The sequence below is a fragment of the Somniosus microcephalus genome, chromosome 29 (assembly GCF_052327205.1).
Source record: "Somniosus microcephalus isolate GS21.2 chromosome 29, FLI_Smic_1.0, whole genome shotgun sequence".
In the NCBI taxonomy this organism is placed as follows: domain Eukaryota; kingdom Metazoa; phylum Chordata; class Chondrichthyes; order Squaliformes; family Somniosidae; genus Somniosus; species Somniosus microcephalus.
The window spans coordinates 38,240,583-38,264,370 of NC_141015.1; the positions used below are offsets into that span (position 1 = coordinate 38,240,583).

At 46.5% G+C, this 23,788-nt stretch overlaps 1 long non-coding RNA gene across 1 annotated transcript in view; it reads right to left on the reverse strand.

Annotated features, from left to right (window-relative positions):
* Positions 1-288: 288 nt before the first annotated feature.
* LOC147098659 (uncharacterized) overlaps positions 289-23,788 on the reverse strand; it is a 69,570-nt gene continuing 46,070 nt past the window's right edge. Inside the window, exon 2 of the long non-coding RNA XR_015074211.1 lies at positions 289-556. This is a non-coding gene — a long non-coding RNA (uncharacterized LOC147098659). The remainder of the gene's footprint in view (positions 557-23,788) is intronic.

Consider the following 23,788-nt stretch of genomic DNA (forward strand, 5'->3'; position numbering starts at 1 on the left):
CATTCAAGAAGCATTTAGATGAGCACTTGACATGCCATAGCATACAAGGCTGCGGACCAAGTGCTGGAAAATGGGATTAGAATAGACAGGGCTTGATGGCCGGCGCAGACACGATGGGCCGAAGGGCCTCTTTCTATGCTGCATAACTCTGACTCTAGGAGGCGGCCATTGAGCCCCTCGAGCCTGTTCCGCCATTCAATGAGATCATGGCTGATCTGCGACCTAACTCCATATAGTCTCTGCACTTCCAAAGCAACTCATTACACTTAGACCTATGATGAAGCGCAATTTTAAATCCAAGTGTTCCTTTATTTAATTACTTAAGCCAGCATTGAAGTCCATTTACACGGAGAGTGTCTAAAATCTTGTGCGCGGCGTAACCGCTCGGTCTGCCCATTGAGGTCAGCAGGAGGCCCAGTTGATTTTCTTGGTCAGGCCTCATTTACGTCGAGTTGGCAAGGTGCCAGTACTAAGCACCCTCCTTGTCGGCAGCATGTCAATTGGGAGGGCAGGAAATCCAACGGGCCAGTCGACCTTAATGGGCCTGCAGCAGCACCTGAAAGGGGAAGGGTGGGAACATCAGGAACGAACCATGCCAACAGTTTTAAGCAGCAGGAATATGTATATCGCCCTGACAGCAGCAAGGAGATGAATAGATTGGAAGCCTTTAACGGCTCACAACAGTTAAGCAACTATAGACCTGCTTCCAGCTTTGTCTGACTGCAGCCAAACACGCTTATAAATAAAAGACTTGCATTTATATAGCGCCTTTCATGACCTCCGGACGTCCCAAAGCACTTTACAGCCAATGAAGCACTTTGAGTGTAGTTACTGTTGTAATGCAAGAAACGCGACAGCCAATTTGCACACAGCAAGCTCCCACAAACATCAATGTGATAATGACCAGATAATCTGTTTCAGTGATGTTGGTTGAGGGATAAATATTGGCCAGGACACCGGGGAGAACTCCCCTGCTCCTCTTCGAAATAGTGGCCATGGGGTCTTTTACCTCCACCAGAGAGCGCAGACGGGGCCTCGGTTTAACGTCTCATCTGAAAGACGGCACCTCCAACAGTGCAACACTCCCTCAGCACTGCACTGGAGTGTCAGCCTGGATTTTGTACTCAAATTGGCTGCTGCGTTTCCCATATTACAACAGTGACTACACTTCAAAAAAGTACTTCATTGACTGTAAAGCGCTTTGGGACGGCCGGCGGTCGTGAAAGGCGCTACATAAATGCAAGCCTTCTACTACTTCTTCGTGGCGCTGTTCAAAGATGAGACGGTTCTCTGTGTCCTGGCAACATTACTCCCTCAAACAAAAGCAGGTTATTGCTGTTCATTGACTTGAAACCTGTTTGCGGGATCTTGCTGCGCGTGAAATGGCTGCCATTTTTGCCTGTATAAAAAAGTCAGGGTACTTCAAAGTAATTCACTGCATGTTGAGCACTTTGAGATGTGATGAGGCTCTATATAGTTGCAAGGTTTTTTTAAAAAAAAAGTGGTGGTGTGCGTTAGCGCTGGGAGGCCGACTGGTATGATCAAAGGCGACCAAACAATCTCCAAACTCATCATTAACGGCTTCAGCAAGCTGTGACCTTGAAACAGTTAGCATTTCAAAATGAATTTCAGTTGCATGTTACAGCAAAGAGAGAGACAAAAACAGGAATATCTGAATTGCAACCAGGAATTCCTGTCTTCGCCCACTTCCCCTCGGTATTGCGAAGTGACAATGTCCTGGATGGAACCAAGCCATGAAGTGGAAAGCATGGGGGTTAATTGGCAAGAGATTAAAAAGGGGTTTTCAAAGACTGGTCCCACATTAAAAAAAAGTCGTTGCTGCTGATAGTTTAACAAAATAAAAGTGTTTCGAGTTGCCAACAAAGCAGCTCAGTATCAAACTGTCTGAGATTTCTGTGAATGTCTTAATTACTTAAGTTCAAGCCAAGGGGCTCCATGGCGAGTGGAGGTACTGTTTTGAACACACCGCTACAATGATTCATCTAACCTTCTGCACCATGCCGTGTGATTTCATCAAAGCCAGACACCTGCTTTATGAAGTTTTTAAATAATTAATTGTCAAGCGGGACTCGTGCATCTCGAGGAACGGACTTAACATCGCCATCGCCAGCAAGGACAGTTCGGGTTTGAACTCAACGGGGTCAGAAAGGTTCCAGGAGCTGCGGTTGAAGGCAAATACCTTTGTGCACAGGGTCAAACTCAATACATCTCTGCACGCAGAGAGTGTTGCCAGCATCCCTGGACTAAAACTGGCCCAAAGTCCATTGATTTTCTGCCCCAGCGCACACAGCACATGGGGACGTGTTGGGTTGTGTAAGTGCTGGGAGGCTTGCTGCTAATACAAGGTCATCAAGTTTAAGAGTGTAATTTTTAATGCAGAATGAAATATGATTGAAACCAGAATGCGAGGTTTAAGAACACATGAATATTCAGTTTCCATCCACTCTTCACTGAACCATGAATGTACTTTTTCTCCATCCTTCTTGTTTTAGATTTAAATGGTGTTAAAAAAAATAATGCATTTTAAAGCCAAAATTGTGACTGACATGTGTTTGCTGCATTAATGGTTCTGGACCACAAAACAAATGCATTTGATGCGAGTCAGGCTGTTGCTGGAAGCCACGATTCTCTCAGTTGCCCGAGATTTGGGGAGCCGAGATAGGAAGAGGAGGCGCCCAAAAACTCAGCCTGGTGGTGGTAGTCTAGCAATATCTGGGTCTGGGAATATCTGACCTCACTGGCAATTTGAAATCGTCTGTGGCAAGAGGGATGGTAAAAGAAGCAAGATAAGACGGCCGAGATGCATATTTGTACATCCACCGTCAAATGCGGCATCCCAGTCCAATGCTCCCTGGCAGTTGCGCTTCGATCCGCGCAGCCGGTTTCTTTTTAATGCGCGGTCCCTTTAAATTTCTGTGCGTGCGCGGCATTTAATGAAAGACTTGCATTTCTATAGCGCCTTTCACGACCAGCGGACTTCCCAAAGCGTTTCACAGCCAATGAAGTACTTTTTGAAAGGGAGTCACCATCGTCATGTGGGAATGTAAAAGCCGGTGAGCGGCCCGCGTAGGACCTTGCACGTGACTGCATGCAGCTTAACGGGAACGTTGTTCCCGTCCCTCTCCCATTCCAAAGTCACAGCCAGATCTTGCTGGGCACAATATGGCTGCTTTGTTTGCCTACATAAGGGTCACAACATTTCAGACGGATTGATTGTACGTGAACTACATAGAATTTACAGCATAGAAACGGGCCATTCAGCCCAACTGGTCCGTGCCGGTGTTTATGCTCCACACCAGCCTCCTCCCACCCCTCTTCAGCTCACCCTATGAGCATATCCTTCTAGAAACATAGAAGATAGGAGCAGGAGTAGGCCATTCAGCCCCTCGAGCCTGCTCCGCCATTCAATGAGATCATGGCTGATCATCCAAATTCAGTACCCTGTCCCTGCTTTCTCCCCATATCCCTTGATCCCTTTAGCCTTAAGAAATATATCTAACTCATTGAATATATTTAATGAATTGGCCTCCACTGCCTTCTGTGGTATTCCTTTCTCCCTCGTGTGTTTATCTAGCTTCCCTTTACATGCTTCAAAGACACTGAAATGTTTGAGGGGCGAGAGAGTGCTATATAAATACAACATTGTGGCAGAGCCACCAGGGGACTCTGATCTAATGTACATAATTATCTTTAGCAAATTATTAGCTACAGAATGAATCTGTATCTTTGTTCATATTATTGCATGTACATAGCGCGGTCCCTTTAAGAATGAGACCAAACGCGATGACGTCATCACGTTGATCACGTGATCCTCCAGCGGCGGGAAAACGTGATGACGTCAGGCTGGGGGGCCGCCCTAGCCAGTCCTCGCGGAGCCAGCAAAGAGTACAGACCTGTAATTTAGTTCTCCTGTGTTTTTGTGTTAAACTCTGTTGAATAGTATTAAACATAGTTTGTTTGATAGACTGACTCGACCTCAGTCCTTTAGTTAGGAATCTAGCCATTCCTACAACATCTTCCTTAGCTGGGGAGCAAATTTCACTAATGCGGTAAGAGAAGGACATGTGCGCCAAAACTTATACAGGCGTTTTTAACACTTTATTTGTGCTACATCAGGTAAAAAGGAAGAATTGAAAATTATCTTATCAAAAAAAGATATAAAGGGATTATGTTTACTGAAGTTGCTGTGCCATTCAGACACTCCGGGGGTGGGTGAGGGGTGGGGACACTGTGAATGGACAGAGACTTGGGAGCAACATCTGAAATACAAGGCCCCTCAGAGCTGGGCAGCCAATCAACTTTCCTGCTAAGTGGTCTGGAGGACCCACGCAGGCCGCTCACCGGCTTTTAAATGGATGAAACTGCGCATTTGCAAAAATTTGAATGCGCCGTATAGTCATTTAAAGGGACTGCGCACGAAAAAAAAAAATTAGAAGCAACATTGCAGCCAATATCATTGAACAGTCTCCCTTTAAAAAAAACTACATAATACTGTATCTTACAAAACGAATTCGCCAACATGCTTGACCCGCTTAAGGTGGCACAGAGACGGCAACCCGACGGGAAATTGTTATACTAGCTGTTTGGAATAATCAAACCTTGGCTTAGCACCACAGAGAGTCAGGTAGGGTAACTGCAGGATGCAGTGTGCAGACACGCCGGACAGAATAATAACTGCATGCAAACTACATGACCTTTGTCAATGTGACTACAGCTTCGACACAACACAGGGGACAAGATCAGAGTATGTCGTGGCATTGTACCAGCCTTTGGAGCAGGCAGAGAGTGGCAACGGTTGATAATGTCCGCCACTTCTCAACACTATGCAAACTGGAGAGGACACTTCAGCCACTTAGACCCCATCAGGAGTGGGCAACAGTGGAAAAGTTTACCCCATCAGGAGTGGGCAACAGTGGAAAAGTTTACCCCATCAGGAGTGGGCAACAGTGGAAAAGTTTACAAAGGACAATTCCAAGCAGTTTGGATTAGCCAACTGCCACTGATATTCTCTCCTCAGCCCAGTTTTAGTCACTTTCTTTTCCTCACATCATAAGACTACTCGCCAGTTCCCAAGTGTGCAGATGGGTACATAGGAACAAGAGGAGGCCATTGAGCCCCTTCTGCCATTCAATGAGATCATGGCTGATCTGTGACCTAACTCCATATACCCGCCTTTGCCCCATATCCCTTAATACCTTTGGTAAACAGAAATCTATCAATCTCCGATTTAAAATTAGCAATTGATCTAGCATCAATTGGCGTTTGCGGAAGAGAGTTCCAAACTTCTACTTCCCTTTGTGTGTAGAAGTGTTTCCCAATTTCACTCCTGAAAGGTCTGGCTCTAATTTTTAGACTCTGCCCCCTAGTCCTAGAATCCCCAACCAGCGGAAATAGTTTCTCTCTATCTACCCTATCTGTTCCCCTTAATATCTTGAAAACTTTGATCAGGTCACTCCTTAATCTTTTAAATTCTAGGGAATACAACCCCAATTTGTGTAACCTCTCCTCGTAATTTAACCCTTGGAGTCCGGGTATCATTCTGGTAAACCTACGCTGCACTCCCTCCAAGGCCAATATATCCTTCCTAAGGTGTGGTGCCCAGAACTGCTCACAGTGCTCCAGGTGTTGTCTAACCAGGGCTTTGTATAGCTGCAGCAGAACTTCTACCCCCTTGTACTCTCGTCCTCTCGATATAAAGGCCAGCATTCCATGAGCCTTTTTGATTATTTTCTGTACCTGTCCGTGACATTTTAATGATCTAGGTCCCTTCCTAAGACTCTGCCCACTACACCACTTGAGCCAGTCAGCTAGAAGCTGGCCGCGAGTAGCCATGGGTTGACACACTCCCAATTTGCCTCTCCGAGTGGGGCTTGAACCTTCAGACTCGGAGGTGAGAGTGCAGCATGACTGGGTGGGTCATCATGCCCTTCTCCCCACCCCCCCCTCTCTCAAGTTCTTTTAATCTTTTGTCACGCACTTTTCCTTGGAGAGAGTCAGGACAGTACAAGCACAGAGATTCTGCAATCAGCTGTTCAAATGTATTACTGATATCTAGGCAACAGGAGGGGATACAAAGCACAGACACATGTTGGCTGCCTTTGATCCCACACGTATGCAGCTTGAGCCAAAGTCCATGTCAGCAGAACCAAACCTGCATTACTGGAACAACAGAAAATGCTGGAAAAACTCAGCAGGCCAGGCAACATCCTTGGAGAGAGAAACAGAGTCAACGTTTCAGGTCGAAACCCTTCGTCAGGACTGAGAGAAAACACAGGAAATGAAACAGATTAAAAGGCCAGTTTGGGGGCCGGGAAATGGGGATGAGAGAACAAGAGAGAAGTGAAGAGACATTAAGAGGTATTCAAAACCAGACGAGATGGTGATAGGACTAGTGGAGACAAAAGACGGCTCTAGATTAGGTGTGAAATGCGCTGGCAGAATGGGAGACAGCTGCCATGTGGGAGAGAGAAAAAGGGGGAAGGGCACAAAACAAAGGCGTGGATAAAAAAATATAAAAATGTAATAGGGGCCGAGGTTATGATCTGAAACTGTTGAACTCGATATCGAGTCCGGAAGGCTGTAAAGTGCCTAATCGGAAGATGAGGTGCTGTTCCTCGAGCTTACGCTGGGTTTCAGTGGAACAATGAAAGAGCCCGAGGACAGTGAGGTCTGAGTGGGAATGGGGCGGTGAATTAAAATGACAGGCGACCGGAAGCTCGGGGTCACCCTTACGGACTGAACGGAGGTGTTGCGCAAAGCAGTTACTAATCACAGCTCCTACATGTCAACCACGGTTAGAACATAAGAAATAGGAGCAGGAGTAGGCCAATCGGCCCCTCGAGCCTGCTCCGCCATTCAATAAGATCATGGCTGCTCTGATCCTAACCGCCAATCTACTATCACAGAACCATCTCCTGAACCTAACAGAATTAGACACACGAAATAGGAGCAGAATCAGGCTACACGGCCCCTGGGCTCGCTCCGCTACCCACAGGGCCATGACCGATCTGAACCTAGACTCATGTCCAAATTCCTGCTCGCTCCCCGTAACCCTTAATTCCCTTTACTTCTAGGAAACTGTCTATTTCATGAGTACTCTGAATCCAAACGGGCAGGTTTCAGCATGCTGTCCTGGTGATGCTTTAGTGAGATCCATTTGCAAGTACATTTTTTAACCTATCTGCAGTTTTTTTTTTAATTTTTTATATAAAACATGCGTTCATATAACCCAGGTCACATCTCCAATGTGTCGATGCACTCTGCATACCACGAATTACATGTTAGTGCAGTGACTGTTAATGCAGTCAAAATACAGCAACTGTTTGCATGCAGCAAGATCCCACAAACAACGGGCAGAGATGAATCACCAGTTCATCTGGTTTTTTTTTTGGTGGCATTATTTGAGAGGAGAATATTGGCCAGGACACCGAGAGAACTCCCCACTCTTCTGGGAATCCATGCGATTTTTAATGTCAACTCGAGCTGACAGATGGGGCTCCCCCGAGCTCAATGCGTCATCCAAAAAGGTACTGCCCTGAAGTGTCAGCCTAGATTACGTGCTCGAGCCCTGGAATGGGCGTTGAAGCTACAAGCCTCCTGAACGAACAAGCAAGCGGACGGATGGACGGCCAACTGAAACTCGGAAGCTGACAGTTTCGGAAAAGGAAAATCAAACCAGCAGGAAGAGCAGATGGAGAGCAGGGCCGAGGCTCCTGGGAAGAGGACACAATGGGCATAACAAGGGCAGCTCAGCAATCCGGGAAGGAAATAAAAGGATTTAAATCGCGTACACCATCAGGCTGTACAGGCAAACTTCCAAAACTCGAGCTCAAGACAGCACAAAGCACTTTACAGTCAATGAAGTACTTTTTGAAGCATAGTCACTGTTGTAATGTAGGAAACCGCAGCAAACAGCATGCGCACAGCACGATTCGAGAAACTGCAACTTGATAACAACCAGATCATTTAAAAAAAAAATTTTTTTTTTTTTTTTTTTTTTTAAACGTGATGTTAGTTGAGTGATAAGTATTAACCCAGACACCAGGGAGAACGCCCCTGCTCTGCTTCGAAATAGTGCCATGGGATCTTTTACGTCTACCCGAGAGGGCAGGTGGGGGTTTCAGTTTAACGTCTCATCCGAAAGACAGCACCTCCGACAGTGCGGCACTCCCTCAGTACTGGCACTGGGAGCGTCAGCCTAGATTGTTGTGCTCAAGCCTCTGGAGTGGGACTTGAACCCACAACCATCCAAGTCAAGAGGCGGCGATGCGACCAGCCCATCGCAGTCTTTGTGAACCTTGGCTGTTGCAACACAGGAGGATTCCGCAAGAGTTGTGAGTGAGACACAGACACTTCTCTGGATCAGTAGCTTTAAAAGGAAGCCACGTTGTTTATCTTCTTGACCCAAGACACTCTTATTTTTAAGCTGGTTTTAATACAGATTGAACTGCAATGCTCAACACAAACACTTCCACCACTCAAGTTCCTGATCTTTGTGGCCATGATGTGGAGATGCCGGTGTTGGACTGGGGTGGACAAATGTGAGAAGTCACACAACACCAGGTTATAGTCCAACAGCTTTATTTGAAATCACAAGCTTTCGGAGCGCTGCTCCTTTGTCAGGTGAAGTGAAGAGATGCATATAGGCACAGCATATATAGTCAGAGAACACTGCCAGATGATTACAGGTAATCTTTCTAACTGCTCTTTATCACACCTCGGCAGAGAGACAATCACAGCAATCAAAGGTGTGAATGGTGACTTCTCACACTGATCTTTGTGGTGCTGTTATGGGGAACAGCCGAGGTTGGGTTGATGCTGCAGGGAATGGAAACGTAAAGGGGGGGTGGGGGGGGGGGGAGGGGGGGTGGAAATCACTTGGCCGTCACTAAAAGAAGCTTGAGGAGCAGACCCAGACACACACACACTTGCTTCTGGGGTTGCCAACTCTCCAGGACTGGCCAGGAGTCGCCAGGAATTAACAATTAAGCTCCAGGACACTGCTGCGAGCAAGCAGAGAGAAAACTCGCAGGATGAAAAGGCGGTTTGACCGACAGTCAAGATCAGCCAATCGGGCAATTAAGAGCCGGTTTGCTTTCCAATTGGCCGTGAAAAGGCAGTGTGTCGCGTGGTTGGACGCGCCGGGCGACCAATGGCGGGCGTGTGGGGCGGGGTGGTTGGAGGCAGGAGGTCACGTGACAAGGCGTCCAGGAATAAGTCCAACCAGAGTTGGCAACCTTACTTGGTTCCCCCATTGCACCTTGGAAGCCTCAGCCTACCAGTGTAGAGATAGGAGTGTTACCAACTGAGCCAAGCTGACACCGAGGCTGACCATTTTTAAAAAAGCAAATAACTCAGGATATAAGGGGTCAGCCAATTGGGACTGAGATGAGGAGGAATTTCTTCACTCAGAGGGTTGTGAATCTTAGAATTCTCTGCCTCAAAGGGCTGTGGGTGCTCAGTCGTTGAATATATTCAAAACTGAGATCGATAGATTTTTGGACACTAAGGGAATCAAGGGATATGGGGATCAGGCGGGAAAGTGGAGTTGAAGTCGAAGATCAGCCATGATCTTATTGAATGGCGGAGCAGGCTCGAGGGGCCGTATAGCCTACTCCTAAAGAAAGACTTGCATTTATATAGCGCTTTTCAAGACCACTGGATGTCCCAAAGCGCTTTACAACCTACTTTTTGAAGTGTAGTCACTGTTGTAATGCAGGAAATGCAGCATCCAATTTGCGCACAGCAAGCTCCCACAAACAGCAATGTGATAATGACCGGATAATCTGGTTTCGTGACTAAATATTGGCCAGGACACCAGGGAGAACTCCCTTGCTCTTGTTCAAAATAGTGCCATGGAATCTTTTACGTCCACCTGAGAGCGCAGACGGGGCCTCGGTTTAACGTCTCACCCGAAAGACGGCACCCTCCGACAGTGCAGCACTGGAGTGTCAGCCTAGATTTTTGTGCTCCAGTCTCTGGAGCGGAACGTGAACCCACAACCTACTGGCTCGGAGGAGAGGGTGCTGCCCACTGAGCCGTGGCCACTCCTGCTCCGATTTCTCATCAGCAGGAAACACATGGCACGGTGTGGGGGGAAAAGGATGCAGCGACTGAAACCCGAGCAGCTCAGCAAAAGGAAACAGACTGAGGGTTTCATCTCAAGTTCACCACTTGGCATGATGCCAACTTATCGCGGATATCATTTACACGGGCAGAGATTTAGAATTCATAGGTCAACAAGAATGGTCACCATGTGACGGCCCAAAGAAAATCATCACATGGTGCCAACACCGTGGTTCCATTTCTCATGTATATTGTGCAGCTGGTACGCTAAATAGAGAGGAGTCTGAGGGAGGGGGAGGGGGTTCTCTGCAGTTCCTGCAATAGATATTACTGAAAGTTATAGTTGGCTTTGTCTGTGCAGCTCTTAGAGATGAGAAAACAGCTTCACGAGTTCAACTAATTTCTGAGGGACATGAGCAATGGAGAATGCCTGGTCCAGTTTCCCCCCCACCCCAGTTGCAAACTGTATAATAAAGGCAGAGTGGGGCCCACAGAGGTGGAATTGTACCAGCCTTAGTCACCGGGCTGTCGCCCCTCCACCCACCCCCGTCCTAGTGGCCACATGGCAGAAATAGAACTCAACATCTAGCAGAGCTGATGCACGAAAAAACCCACAGCTGAACATGTGTCAGCAGGCAATTTGTCACAGCCACATTGAGAGTTGCCCGCCAACAGAGCAGTCGGTCCCTGTTACACTCTGAACCAACAATAACCTGCCTTTAACGTAGTAAAACGTCCAAAGGCGCTTCACAGGAACGTTATCAAACAAAATTCGACACTCAGCCACTTAAGGAGATATTAGGACGGGTGACCAAAAGCTTGATGAAAAAGATATCTTTTAAGACACTCCTTAGGGAGAGCGCGGGGGGGGGCAGAGAGCGAGGGGGGGGGGGGGTTGGGAGAGGTAGAAAGGCAGAGAACAATCACTAAATATGTGCAGAGCAAGGCGTGCTGGAGGCTCAATCACAGGTCAGCGATACAGTAGGTCCCTGTGCTGATAGAACAAGCAGCAAAACACTGCGGATGCTGGAAATCTGAAACAACAGAAGAGGCTGGAAAAACCCAGCAGAGCAGGCAGCATCTGTGAAGAGAACAGACAAGTTATCCTTTCAGTCAACATCAAACGTTAACTTCCTCTGTTGTCTCCACAGATGCTGGCCTGCGGTTTCCAGCATTCTCGGTTTGGTTCCGTGTTCTTTTTACCTTTTTTTTGTTTTGTTGTTTTGCCTCTCTTTCACTTTACTCCCTCTAATTCTGTTACCTGACAGTTCAGGCAGAAAATGATACAGAACCCCACACCCCCAACAATCTGCCGATGGTCAAACGTGAGGACGTGGCGGTGGTGGGTGGTGGGGGGGGGGGGGGGGGGGGGGTGGCGGAAGGAGGAGGAGTGTGCCACAGAAGGCGGTCAGGCTACATTATATTATCTCTCAGCTCTTTAAGACGCTTTTTTAAAAATATATTCGTCTGTCCCATTTGGCGTCAGTTATGTCAGAGTCACTTCTCACCCATTAGTCCAGAAGATAAGTGGACAAGCAGCCTCTTTTAAATCCAATGAGGAGCTCCCCTTAATTGAAAGTCTTGCATTTATACAGCACCTTTCACGACCTCAGGACGTCCTAAACTGCTTTGCAGCCAACAAAGTACTATTGAAGCACTGTTGTAATGTAGGAAGCGCGGCAGCCAATTTGCACACAGCAAGCTCCCACATACAGCAATGTGATAATGACCAGATAATTCAGGTTTTTTTTAATTTTTTTTTTTAAAAAGCGATGTTGGTTGAGGGATAAATATTGGCCCAGGACACCGGGGAGAACTCCCCTGCTTTCCTTTGAAATATAGTGGCATGGGATCCAGCCGAGGGGGCAGATGGAGTCTTGGTTGAACGTCTCATCCGAAAGACAGCCCCTCCGACAGTGCAGCGCTCCTTCAGGTTGGTCAGTGGCTGAATGACTGCGTGGTGTGGTTCTGGGCGGTACAGTCCAGGGGAGTCCCCGGGTCAATTCCCAGTCTCTGCTGAGTTGATAACAGCTGGAGGTGCGCGAGAGGCTGCAATTGGGACTGAGATGAGGAGGAATTTCTTCACCCAGAGAGTGGTGAACCTGTGGAATTCTCTGCCAAAGAAAGCAGTAGAGGCCAATTCATTAAATATATTCAAGAAGGAGTTGGATATATTTCTTAAGGCTAAAGGGATATGGGGAGAAGGCAGGGACAGGGTACTGAATTTGGATGATCAGCCATGATCTCATTGAATGGTGGAGCAGGCTCGAGGGGCTGAATGGCCGACTCCTGCTCCTATCTTGTGTGTTTCTATATGCAATATCCTTGGGGGGGGGGGGGGGGGGGGGGGGGGGGGGGGGGAGAAACGAGACACAAGCTAGCCAGTGACCCTTGCTAGCGAACATGGCCAGGGCGTGCTGCCTCAATTGGATTTGGGCGTGTTTCATTCCCACCCTCTCCCTCCCTCCCATGGTTGAAAAGCCTGCTGAAATTCAGCATCTGAGCCCAGAGATGATGAATGACATGCAGGGCACAGTGTTGGACAGCGCTGTACCTGGGGCCCATCGAAGGGCAAGCAAATACAAGGTGCTGCCAGCTTTGAGGGAGGGGCGGGGAAGGTCAACAATTGGATGAGCTAATCACACAGATCTATTCTTGGTGATCCTGCTGCCCCCACAGGGCCCAAGTTGCCTTGGTATCCGCCAACAGATCTGTAATGCAAATAAAAACACACCCACACACTGGAACAACCGAGAGAGAGAGAGTTTGTCTCATGCGCTATCTTATCGGAGTGTAACACCACAGGAATTTAATAAAATCCATGTTCCATTATTAATTCAAGACCAATTTATAGCAGAAAATGTATCCAGATGAGTATCTTGGGATCAATTTGGGAACAGAAGTAAATTCATAAGGAGCAGCTGTACTGGGCCAAGGCGCGTGAATAAATTCAGTTCTGTTTTTATGAAAAGTAATTGTTTCGGGGAATACAATCCACAATTCCGTCTATTTATCCTTGAAAATGGAAAATTGGTGGGGGCTTCTCTAACATCCTATCCCCTGTAATCAGGCCCACTGGTTTATGACGACTGGAGAGGTCATATTGCATTTTTTATTCCGTGGGACTTCACCTGGAGTCGCAATCCACAATTCCAGTTCTCCTTGGTTACGTTAACAGCCGGTCGCACAATCCTGGACATTTCACTCATAGCAGGCTCCCCTGGAAAACACTGGAGATCATTTTGTTCTTGCACATTGTAAGTAACAGTTTTAATGTTCTGAAGCGCAGTTAAGAGGAATAAAGAGAAAATGATTCCAAGTGGGCAAAGAGAAAAATGATTACAACTTTTCCGCCCCCACTATAATTAAAGTGAGTTAACGCTAACACGTTCCAACTCCCTTAGTTACTGTAGAAAAGCTTCCGGACAACAGCCTGCATTCCATCAATCTGCCCACCAATCAGATGAGCCACAGACTTGCTACAGTTCAAATGGGTTATACGTGGAAAAAAATGCAAATAAAAATCCAATGCCTTAGGGATTGTGTAAAACCAAGTCCATATTTGGGAAAAGCTTCACCATTACACATTTCCAGACAGATTGGGGGTCAGCTTAAGTTCCAGTTCTTTGAACTGAATGTTTGATCACGTAAGCCAATGTTTCCGGATCTAGAGTAGAAACAGGAAAATCTCTTCTTCAGCCACACTCGCTGTTTTCACTCACTGAACAAGTTCAATTAGTTTCACTTCTCTGAAGTGAACTTATTTTCCCCCCTCAGATTACAATTTTTTTTAAAACCACAAATAGCGGAGAGTTCATTTTATCTGCAGGAATAGAGTCATAGAGTCATAACGGCACAGAAGGAGGCCATTCGGCCCATCGAGTCTGTGCCGGCTCCATGCAGAGCAATCCAGTCAGTCCCATTCCCCCGCTCCATCCCCATAGCCCTACAAGTCCACCTCCTTCAAGTGCCCATCCAGTCTCCCCTTGAAAACATTGAGTGTCTCCGCTTCCACCACTTCCGTCAGCAGCAAATTCCAGGTCATCACCACTCGCTGCATAAAAATGATTTTCCTCACATCCTCCCGTATCTCTTGCCCAAAACCTTAAATCTGTGTCCCCTCGTCCTTGTACCATCAACTAGTGGGAACAGCCTGTCCCCATCTAGCCTATCACTACCCGTCAAAATCTTGTACACCTCTACCAAACCACCCCTCAACCTCCTTTGCTCTAATGAAAACAAATCCAACTTCTCCAACCTGCCCTTGTAGCTAAGATCCCCCATCCCCGAACCATTCTGGTAAATCTCCTCTGCACCCTCTCAAGGGCCTTCACATTCTTCCTAAAGTGTGGTGACCAGAACTGGACACAATACTCCAGTTGTGGCCGAACCAGCGCTTTATAATAAAAATCTACCAAATGATATCAAGCAGCAGCATGAAAACCAATCATATCATCCTGTCCATCCATCATGGTGGATGTTAAAATCCCATCGTAAGGGACAAGAAGGTTTACCAATGTTTGGCCAATATTCCTTCTTTAACCAACATCACTGAAGACCACCAACTGGACTTCCATCCTTTCGGATGAGACGTTAAACCGATGCCCCGTCTGCTCGCTCAGGTGGACGTAAAAGACCCCACGGCACTATTTCGACAAAGAGCAGGGGAGTTCTCCCCGGTGTCCTGGCCAATATCTATCCCTCAAGCAACATCACTAATTTAGATTATCTGGTCATTATCACATTGCTGCTCGTGAAACTTTGCTGTTCTTAAATTGGCTGCCGCGTTGCCTACACTTCAAAAAGTACTTCATTGGCTGTAAAGCGCTTTAGGACAGCCGGAGGTCACGAAAGGCAGGAGACAAATGAGAGTTCTTTCTCCCTTGTATTGTTGTTGATGGAACTGTCATGTTCATCTGCAGAACAGTCACTGCTCGCCAAAAGCAATTCACTGTGTGAAGACCTCTTGAGATATTTCAATGGGAAAACTCGACACGAATGCAAGGGTCTCTTAACTTCAGAAAGATTAAGCAGTTCTCAAAGCTTGTGAGAAGACAGGAACAGCAGAAGGGTAATTATAAGAATTGATCCATGAATATGGCAGAGGCTATACTGAAGGGCAAATTTCACTCAAGTGTTCAGAATTTTTTATTTAAAATTGTCTCATGCCAAAGTGACAGCTGCATCTAGTGACACCAGTATTCCCAGCCAAAATGGAAATGATTGGAAAATGTCCCCGTTAATCATGCCTGGAGACTGCACTGCTGTAAGTGACTGGGAGTGATTTTACGCATCAGTTCCCTTTGCTGCAGTTGGTAGAGAAGACACTCCTAAAAGGAAAAAAAAAGGGAGTTGTGATCCAATAGCTTGCTTATGCGGAGATCCAGCACCGTGATCTGGACCAGCAGTCAGGTGCACTGCTGCCAGTTTCAGCATCGATGATCGGTTTACACTGCAAATGCCAGTCAGGATAATTGGAGTGTCGATGTGCCGCCAAATCCCACCTTTGTCGCCATCGCACCTGCTGCTTTCCTCACTCCATGCTGCTTTGTTTTAATGTATCAGTACAGGAATCCCGCCCCATACGCAGATTTTACGTATACGCAGTTTCCACTCTGCGACAATTTTTGTCGGCCGTGAAATTCGCGTATCCGCGGTTTTAAATTTAAGAATAAGGTTAAAAAAAACACATGATTTTTTGCTATTTATAATGCTTTTTATATTATTTTTTATTGTGTTTATACTGAATTTGCCAACCGCGGTTTTACTAACCAGGGGTTTTCAGGGACGTATTCCCCGCGGTTGGGGAGGGATCCCTGTATAGTCAGGCTGAGTGTGTTGTGGCTGCAGACTTGAGCAGTTCAGGAGAGGAGAGAGTCGCAAGGGCTGACTGTGAGCCTAGCTATGGAGAAAGAAAAAAGACTTGCATTTCTATAGCGCCTTTCACCACCTCAGGACGTCCTAAAGTGCTTCACAGCCAATGAAGTACATTTTGAAGTGTAGTCACTGTCTTAATGAAGGAAACGCGGCAGCCACTTGGCACACAGCAAGCTCCCACAAATGGCAACGAGATAATAATCAGATATTCTGTTTTTCAGTGATGTTGATTGAGGGATAAATATTGGCCAGGACACCGGTGATAACTCCCCAGCTCCTCTTCGAAATAGTGCCGTGGGATCTTTTACATCCACTTGAGCGCGCAGACGGGGCCTCGGTTTAACGTCTCATCTGAAAGACGGCACCTCTGACAGTGCAACGCTCCCTCAGTACTGCACTGGAGTGTCGGCCTAGATTTTTGTGCTCAAGTCTCTGGAGTGGGACTTGAACCCACAACCTTCTGACTCAGTGGCGAGAGAGTGCTACCCACTGAGCCGCAGCGGACACAAAGATGCAGTAGCAGTCACCATTGGTCCCTGAAGTGGCACGGGAAGGGAGAGCAGCAGCAGCTCCCGAGCAGGATCCCACACACGTCGCTGTCGATCACTGCTCAACAGTCAGGTTCATTTATACAGACAGAAATTGGATTTCAGGAAGAATGAATGACACACATCCTGAACCATCTCCTGCCCCTGCTGTGTGAATACAAGGTTATATTGGGACTGCTCCATTCAACCTGGCTGAGCTGCCCGCTGTGGCGATGTAACTGAAAGTATCACAAGGACCATGTTTTTGTGCCTTTGATAGACAAGTTGAAAAAAAAATTCCAAAACTTCAAAGTGCAAATCAACATATCCATCTTGCAATTCACTAATTAGATTAACAGTCTGAAGTGACGCTCACAATCTCTGCTGTGGTCACTCCATGTCGTTGCTAGTTCTTTACCAAAGGCAAGGATTTTTTGGACAACATTTCTGAACAAAATAGCTTTTATAAAATAGTGCTGCCCAAGTAACACACAGGCCTTGTCCCCAAGCCTCAGGCATTGAGCGCACAACAGGTCCAAGGATGGGAATCCCACTGGTTTTCCCTCCTCTTCATCTCTGCTCAGCAGCGTGACAAACTATTCCTTAAAGCCTCAGACCACCGCTTCATCATTTTACACTAAATGACAAGAATGAAACAACCCTGCAATCAGGAACATTGGGTATCACAAACCACAAAAACTGAAACTCAAGAGGGTTGAGAGACATCTGAACAGCGATGATGAATTACACGCTCAAATTCACTTTAAATGTAAAATATGTACGGATGTGACAAAGCACAAGAGCGCTCAGAGACTGGTCTGTGCCCACGATATCCTTCCATGCTGGGACTGCCTGCTGGCAGATGACTTGGCTCCCACTGGGAATAAGTGGCAAAATGAGGGCTGATTAAAGCAGAAGGAATAGATTTGTTTATTCCTCGTCCTCTCGCTTATGTTTCAAGGTACAATGCTCAGATTCTCTTGCCGATTACTGTGAGTTTGATGGTATGACATTAAAAGGAGGGGGGACATACCCCCCACATCACAGCGGGTAAACAGCAGTTACAAAGAGTCAACAATGGGAATACGGTGAGATTCAGCCATTGGCTGCCACTCTGGCTGGGAGGTGCCAGTTAGCGGACTGGATACCAATGTCACGTCACCGTTTCAAGGTTGGGACGAAACGAGCCAGGACCAAATCCATTTGTAGCTTCAATGAGCTTAAAGCATACAAAGTAACTCGATAGCTTGTGGGCACCACTGTGTGTCTCGGTATTTCAGAGTTGGGGAGTCCTGCATACAATAATGCCTTATTTCCAAGAACTTTGAATATAAAATCAATTAGTTGACAATACAAGGCTCAACAAATGCCTCATCGCTTCACTCCCTTCTGTCGAAAGCGTTCTATTGGCCGTGTTGTTTCTTGCCATCTTATTACTCCGTTCTTCAATATACACATGAATCATCAGCAGCCCACTAGCCAGGTTTCTCGTCAAGATGTTAACAAAGGCTCAGGGACAAGACCACCTGCCACAAAACTCACCACGAGATCCTTCTTATCTTACCCCACATCACAGTTTCCCCCAGACAACAGGGTCCGCTCATCACACGCAGCTTTCTGCATCGTGCAACTGACCGTACAGGGCGACTTTTCAAAAGGAATCAAAGAGGATCACGTGTCAAAAAGACACTTTAAAAGGTTCCTCCAATAACAACTTGTATTTATATAGCGTCTTTAACGCAGTAAAGATGTCCCAAGGCGCTCCACGGGAGCGTTATCAAACAAAATTTGACACCGAGCCACATAAAAGGAGATATTAGGGCAGGTGACCAAAAGCTTGGTCAGAGAGGTAGGTTTTAAGGAGCGTTGTAAAGGAGGAGAGAGAGGTGGAGAGATTTAGGGAGGGAATTCCAGAGCTCAGGGCCTCGGCAGCTGAAGGCCCGGCCGCCAATGGTGGAGCGATTAAAATCAGGGTTGTGCAAGAGGCCAGAATTAGAGCAGCGCAGAGATCTATCTTAAGAGGGTTGTGGGGTGGAGGAGATGACAGAGATAGGGAGGAGCGAGGCCAAGATAGAAGCAACAAAAAAATTAACTGTTGGAAACTCGATAAAAGCAGAAGGATAATGTGGGATATACATAGCAAGAGTGTCAGTATCTGGACCAAGTAAAAAAGGTCAATGCGTTGGGTAGAGATTCTTCCTCACAAACAGCATCCTACCTATCCAGGTGCTCACAAATCTGCTGTGTCTTTGCAGCATTTTCTCTCTTCAATCTCACCTCGGGCAAAGCAAGTCACCAAGAACCTCTTTGGTCCTTTCAGCATCTTTTTTTAATGCGCTTACGGGATCTGGGCATTGCCGACAAGGCCAGCATTTATTGCCCATCCCTAGTTGCCCTCGAGAAGGTGCTGGTGAGCCACCTTCTTGAACCGCTGCAGTCCGTGTCGTAATTATGTTTCGTAGCGGCTAGTTTACAACTGAGTGTCTTGCTAGGCCATTTCAGAGGGCAGTTAAGAGTCAACCACATTGCTGTGGGTCTGGAGTCACATATAGGCCAGACCGGGTAAGGACGGCAGATTTCCTTCCCTAACAGGACATTAGTGAACCAGATAGGTTTTTACGACAATCCAGTAGTTTCAAGGTTACCATTACTGATACTAGCTTTTTATTCCAGATTTATTTAATTAACTGAATGTCGAATGAAATAATTAATCTTAAATGCACCAGTCAATTTGGATAGCAGCCAAGTATCAAGTGTATTTCTGGTGGAGAGGAGAAACATAGAAAACTAGGAGCAGGAGTTGGCCCTTCGAGCCTGCTCCGCCATTCAATATAATGGTTGATCCTCTATCTCAATATACCATATTCCTGCTCTCTCCCCATACTACTTGATGCCCCGTGTGTCTAGAAATCTATCTATCTCCTTCTTAAATATATTCATGACTTGGCCTCCACAGCCTGGTCTGTGGTAGAGAATTCCACAGGTTCACCACCCTCCGAGTGGGGTGGGGGGGGGGGGTAAAGGGGTGGTGAAGGAAAGGGGAAAGAGACACGACACCGAGACGTAGCTTCAAATGGTGGAAGGGAAGACGTCATCAAGACTTTTACTGATGGCCGTACAGTGCTACCAAGATATCCAGACACCCATTGAAACAAGGACGGGCAAGATGTCTACATCATTCCCAACAGAACCAAAATCCAAGTTACAGTACTAGTGTCGCACGTTATCAGTCAATTTTGAATCTTCAAATTCTCCCATTAAATGATGAGTGATACAATAGCCCGTAAAGTACTTTGTGATAATTGTATCCGTGTTGTTGGCAACAATGATGTTTCACTTCAAAACCCCAGTGTTGCTCTTCAGAGTAATGCGAAAACCGGAGACTCTTCGCTTCTCCACCCACTCAAGTTATGGCAGTGGGCACTGCATGGAACACCATGTTCTCAGAACGTACACAAATGAGGAAGACCATTCGGCTCTTCTCAATTGGGCCACTGAGAAAGACTTGAGAGCACCCTGATCACAACATCCATCGATTCCAGCACTTGCCCTCTCCGCCCCACCGGGAAGCCATTGTCACATGCAAAGAAACAATGTACCATAGCAACACAGGCGGTGAGCTTCCAAGGCTAAAACAAACATTTCTGCTTTGGCAACCCGTTTTTAGCTCATTACTGGATCTCCACTCCATTGTTCTTTTGAACTGCAGTTTAACAGATTTAGATGAAAAGGGATGGGAGGAGGCTCGTGCGGCGCATAAACACCAGTATGGACGAGTTGGGCTGAATGGCCTGTATATTATTCTATGTAACAGGCCTTGTCTGTTGCTCATCACGAAAAAATAAGCATCTTTGTAGAGCAGGAACTCCACTTGTTCCAGTGCCTTTATTGAGCTTGCGATCTGGGGCAGTCATTGGAAACAGTCGTAGTTAATAATAATTGTAAATTACCCTATTAAAGTTGCTAATGGGCACGGTGAAGGAAAAAAAGTGAAATGCTGGCAAAAATAAAAAGACACGAATCCAGCCGAGTGGTTGTGAAGATATTTTAGTGCAGCTACTTCTTTCTTGCAGCTTTTTTGGGATCAAACTGCTGGGGGTGGGGGGGGGGGTGCAGGAGGTATGTTGACAGAACCAATGCAGAGCCATAGAATTGTGGCATGAGGGCATAGGTTCAAGGCTCTCTGTGCACTGTAGGTTTGCAAATCTCCAGGGACCCTCTATCCTAACTTCCAAAAACACCACCAAAGGCTAGATAGCCGAATGCAAACTGCAGGTTTTTCTTTTTTACAAAATTGATATACAGCAACACAAATAACTCAACTTGTAGATTCCCGATTCCCATCGTGCGCCTCAGTGCCAGCCGTGGCTCAGTGGGCAGCACCCTTGCCTCTCAGTCAGAAGGTTGCGGGTTCAAGTCCCACTCCGGAGACTTGAGGACAAAAATCTAGGCCGACACTTCAGTGCAGTGCTGAGGGAGTGCGGCACTGTCGGAGGTGCCATCTTTTTTAAAATCTGCCCTCTCAGGTGGATGCAAAAGATGCCATGGCACTATTTCAAAGAGGAGCAGGTAAGTTATCCCTGATGTCCTGGCCAATATTTGTCCCTTAATCAACATCACAAACAGATTATCTGGTCGTTGTCACATTGCTGTTTCTGGGATAGCAAAATACTGCAGATGCTGGAAATCCGAAATAACAGAAAATGCTGGAAAAACTCAGCAGGCCAGGCAACATCTGTGGAGAGAAATTAAGAGTCGACGTTTCGGGTGAACCTTTTTGCCGTGCGCAAATTGGCTGCCGCGTTTCCTACATTACAACAGCGACTACACTTCAAAAAGTACTTCATTGGCTGTAAAGCGCTTTGGGACGTCCGGAGGTCGGGAAAGGCGCTATAGCAATGCAAGTCTTTCTATTTTCAGTATCAAACCCATCTTTTACACATCAGATTCCCAACTTAAGGTGGCATGACTGATGGAAATTGAGCAGCAAAAGGAAGGTGCTTGGCTAAAAAAGGGTGGAAAAAGAGGGTAAGAAACTGGATTTCAAGTCAGCCCACTTGCTCATCTCCCAGCAGCTTTATAGAAAACAGCGTTGCAGATTCCTGGGAATACTTCCCGTGCCAAGCCCCTTGAATCAGAGGACGCAGTGCAGCAGGGCTGCTCCTTTATCACAGCTCAATCTGCCGTATGTCCGACAGCTCTTTGCTGCACCATGGCTGGAGAGAAGAAAAAAAAAATCCAGTAATCCACTGCACCAAACAGACAGCAAGTGCCCTTCGGGTCGAGGGGTGTTGCAATAGGTTGGTTACCCGTCATCTTATTCCTGTAGTCAACCTTCACTAAACGATTAGAGACAGCTCAAAGCATCAAGGTTAGAACCAGAGAGGAAAAATGTCAATTGCATAGAAACACTGGGGTACAGTAAATGCAATACAAAAACACCAGCCTTAAATTAGACTGGGAGTGGAACCATTCTACTGTGATTGCATAGTAACCAAAAGAATGCATCAACTGCCACGAGGTAATTCTCTTAGCAATTCAAGAAGGATTCAGAGTAACAATGAGTTAAATATTATACCTTAGAATGATATATAACCCCATTAAGGCTCGTTAACTTAGAAATCTAAATAAGGTTTACAGCATTTGAAACTTCAGATATTTCCTAAGTAGGTGGATATTATACACCCTTCCAAAAAATGGAACCCATTTATATCAAACTTCCACAACTCAGTTCAAATAAGTTTGGCTTCAACAAGGGGGAGGGACGAGAGAAAGAAAAAAAGAGAACATTTCTAAAGCGCCTTTCACGACCTCGGGACGTCCCAAAGCATTTTACAGCCAATAAAGTAGTTCTGAAGTGTAGTCACTGTTGTAATGTAGGAAACACAGCAGCCAGTTTGCGCACAGCAAGCTCCCACAAACAGCAATGTGATAATGACCAGATAATCTGTATGTGATCAAGGTTAGAAGCCAGGGAGGAAAAATGTCAAATGCATACAAACACCAGCCTTAATTAGACTGTATTTGGAATAAAAACAGAAAACACTGGAGAAACTCAGCAGGTCAGGCTGACCTGCTGAGTATCTCCAGCATTTTCTGTTTTTATTTCAGATTTCCAGCATCTGCAGTATTTGCTTTTTGTGTAGACTGTATGCGGTGTTGGTTGAGGGATAAATATAAATATTGGCCAGGACACCGGGGAGAACGCCCCTGCACTACTTTGAATAGCGCCATGGGATCTTTTATGCCCACCCAAGAGGGCAGACGGGGCCTCGGTTTTAACGTCTCACCCAAAAGAAGCCACCTCAGACAGTGCAGCACTCCCTCAGCGCTGCATTGGAGGATCAGCTAAGAGTTTGTACTCAAGTCTCTGGAGTGGGACTTGGATCCATGACCATCCGACTCTGTGGCAAGTGTGATACCCACTGAGCCACTGCTGATAATATTGTTATTCCATATTACAATGGCAGATTGGAGCAAGAAACCCAATCATAGAGTAGTACAGCACAGGAGGCGGCCATTCGGCCCATCCAGTCTGCGCCAGCTCTTTCGAAGAGCAATCCAGTTAGTCCCACTCCCCCGCTCTTTCCCCAAATCCCAGCAATTTTTTCTACTTAAAGTATTTATCCAATTCCCTTTTGAAGGCTACAACTGAATCTGCCTCCACCGCCCTATCAGGCAGCGCATTCCAAATCCTAACCACTCGTTGCACAAAAACATTTTTCCTCCTGTCGCCTCTGGTTCTTTTTGCCAATCATCTTAAATCTGTGCCCTCTGGTTATCGACCCTTCAGCCACTGGAAACAGTTTCTCTTTATTTACTCAGTCTAAACCCTTCATGATTTTAAATAGCTCTATCAAAACTCCTATTAGCCTTCTCTGCTCCAAGGAAAACAACCCCAGCTTCTCCAGTCTATCCACGTAACTGTAATCCCTCATCCCTGGAACCACTCTCGTAAATCTCTTCTGTAACCTCTCCAACGCCTTCACGTCCTTCCGAAAAAGTGTGGTGCCCAGAATTGGGCACGCTAAGTGATTTGGGAGTGCTCGATACAAACACCGACTGCTCAAAGTAGAAATAAAATGTTCAATTTGCCAGCCTCAACATTCCTCAGGCTGTCGAGGGCCTTGGGCTCAGCCGCACTCTCCGACAGGCCCACACCTCATGATCTGGAGAACCCACGGTGGAATGTGTAGCTCTGTTTAGCAGGTTACAACACGTAGCAGCAAAACAGTTTGCACAAAGGACTTTGACCAATTCACGTCAAGTATCAAAAGACGCCCCGTTGAATCGCTACA